The 2,768-nt window shown below is 56.4% G+C and overlaps 1 pseudogene; it reads left to right on the forward strand.

Annotated features, from left to right (window-relative positions):
- Nucleotides 1-417: 417 nt before the first annotated feature.
- On the forward strand, nt 418-2,160 carry LOC136509985 (uncharacterized; annotated as a pseudogene).
- The last annotated feature ends 608 nt before the right edge of the window (nt 2,161-2,768 follow it).

A 2,768-nucleotide genomic window follows, 5' to 3' on the forward strand; every position in this document is an offset into this window, starting at 1 on the left:
CACCAATCAGTTTGATATACAGGGCAATTTCAAACTTGAAGTCAGCCTCTACGATCTCGAGTGGACCACTGGATCCAGTCAAGAAAGGCACAAGCCTTCAAGTTATTTTGCATTTCCATGTCAACACTTGGCCCAGTCAGTCTTCTTCTATGGCGTTCTGTTCAGCTGTCAGCACGGTCAATCTGAGTTCGCTGCTGCCAAGCAAAGGGCGGGAGCTGTACACCTCCTCAGTGTCACGGCGACATTTGTCACCGAATCTGCATCCCCAGCAAGACTCCATACATAATTAGAGAGGGAGACTTAAACGCTGCTGTTTTTGGTGTCCTTTGGCCAATATTCTCAAGTTTTCTTGACGACTTCGGCATTGCAATTTTTCTTTTTTATAAACTACCGCGGTGCACCTTTGTTGACCAAGTCTCAGATTCTTCCATGGTCGTGTCTACTCTTCTTGGCTATGCTTCCATTGATCTCTCCGGCCTTTGTGGTACAAATCCATCTTTTTCCGACACACCGTTCTACTGCCGGACATGGAAGCCGTCGATAATTCACGCCATGATCAAGATCACCGCGCCGCTGCAGCGTTCAGTGTCGAGCTGGAGGTGGAGCACGTCGGAGAGCGCAAGAATGGCGCCGCCCCCGCCCGTACCGTCATCGAGCAAGAAGAACCCGAGCCAAGAACCGAAGGCAGGCGGCGACCTGGTCGCACGCGGCGCCTCGCCCGGAGGCTCCACCCGGCGACCGTCGCGCGCGCGTGCTGGCGCTGGTTGAAGGCACCCGGCGCACCTCGCCCTGGTCGCGTGGGCGCTCTGCGTGGCGGCGTCCGGCTCCATGCTAGGGCTCCTCCTCCTGGGATCCCTCAACGGCGCCTTCCCTCGGAGGTCGGTCCGCAACCGGTGGATCGAGATCAACAACCAAGTGCTCAACGCGCTGTTCACGCTCATGAGCATCTACCAGCACCCAGCGCTGTTCCACCACGCCGTCCTGCTGCTCCGGTGGCGCCCCGGGGACGCCAAGGTGCTCAGGGAGGCCTACTGCCGGAAGGGCGCTGTCGCGGGCGTCCGGCGCGGCGAGCGGGTTCACATGTCCGTGGTGGTCGCGCTCCTGCACGCCGCATGCTTCGCGCAGTACGCCATGTGCGGGCTCTACTGGGGGTACTCGCGCAGGGCACGTCCGGATGACGCCCTGACCTCGCTCACCGTGGTCGGCACCGCGACGCCGGTGATCGCCGGCCTGTACATGTACTTCAGCTCGCTAGGGAGAAACCGCAGGGGGACGGAGCGTGCACCAAGAGCCCAACGAACGTTCAGCAGCCTCCTCCGACGACAACGGTGGGATTGTCGCGGTTGAGGTGGCGGTCGGCGCGGAATGGGCCGGCAGTCTTCTCGACGTCGGCGACGACCCGACGGCGTGCTGGCTCTCGTGCCTCTGCACGTTCTGCGTGTTCGGGTGGAACATGGATCGTCTGGGCTTTGGGAACGCGCACTGTGCACACCGCCATGTTCGCGCTGCTCTGCTTCGCGCCGCTCGTGGGTGCTCAGCGCCGCCGCGCTCAGCATCCGGGACGACGACGTCAGCTTCGCGGTTGGCGCGACGGGGGTGGTCCTCTGCGCGCTCGGCCTGCTCTACGGCGGGTTCTGGCGCACGCGGATGCGGCGGAGGTACGGGCTCCCTTCCACCAACGCGTGCTGCGCCGCCTCGCCATCGCTCGCTGACTACGGGCAGTGGATGTTCTGCTGGAGCTGCGCGCTGGCGCAGGAGGTGCGCACCGCCGACATCCTCCTCGACGTCGAGGCCAGAAGCGTCAACCGCCCAGACTCCGAGGGCCGGCGAGTTGATGCTGCTGATGCGCAAACTCTGCAGTCCTTTGCCGAGGGAGAGTGGAGTCAAGTCGTTTCATCAGGGAGGGTCTTCCCATCTTGCAAAGTCGGCGACAATCGACACCCACTCTGTTCAGCTGGCGAGTTACTCGACGAGTCGAGGCGACGAGTCGCCATTGCTGCTGCACGATCAGGGGAGCAGTGCTTCTTCGGGAGAAATGACGCCTCCTGTGCCGCCATCGATACCAGAAGGAGAACGTCGATGAGTTCAGTAATTACAGAGTAGTGGTAATACATCGAGCTGCGCTCCAGGAATGCCAATATGTGTGTACAGATTGCAGAGTCCGCGTCCTTTTTTTTTTTGCCTTCACTTTTCCTTTCAACTTATTTCTCTCGGAATTCAGATGTTTGCTCTAATCTTGTGTTTTTAGTTTTTGAATCGACGAGTAAAGAGGCACACGATATCCATGTTCAGTCAAACAATTGGGCCAAAAAGCACAGCTCAGTGTTCGTGGGAAGCCATCGTTTGAAGTAAAGCGGGACATTGATCCAAGGCAATGGACTTCAATGGATTACTACAAGTCCCTCTTCGTGAGTTGCTTTCCTATGTGGCCTAACTAGTGTTGGCTAGCGCGGACAATGTGACCAACCATTAGGGGAGGTTGGAGGCAATGTTGGCTAGCTTGGGAGGACGTGCGAGGTGGTTAACAAACAGAGGTACTCCTCCATTTCTAAACTAAACCATCAACTCGTACTTGCACGTGCTATGATTGTAGATTAAATAAACAGAAGTATAAAATGATTATGTTTACTAGTGACTACTACTCACTCCATTCCCAATTATAATACGTTTTGCTATTTCTAGATACATAGTTTTTTACTATGCACTTAGGTATACACTATACCTAGATGCATAGTTAAAGCAATATATCTAGAAAAGCCAAAACATCT

This window comes from Miscanthus floridulus, chromosome 16 (assembly GCF_019320115.1).
Source record: "Miscanthus floridulus cultivar M001 chromosome 16, ASM1932011v1, whole genome shotgun sequence".
NCBI classification, from domain to species: Eukaryota; Viridiplantae; Streptophyta; class Magnoliopsida; order Poales; family Poaceae; genus Miscanthus; species Miscanthus floridulus.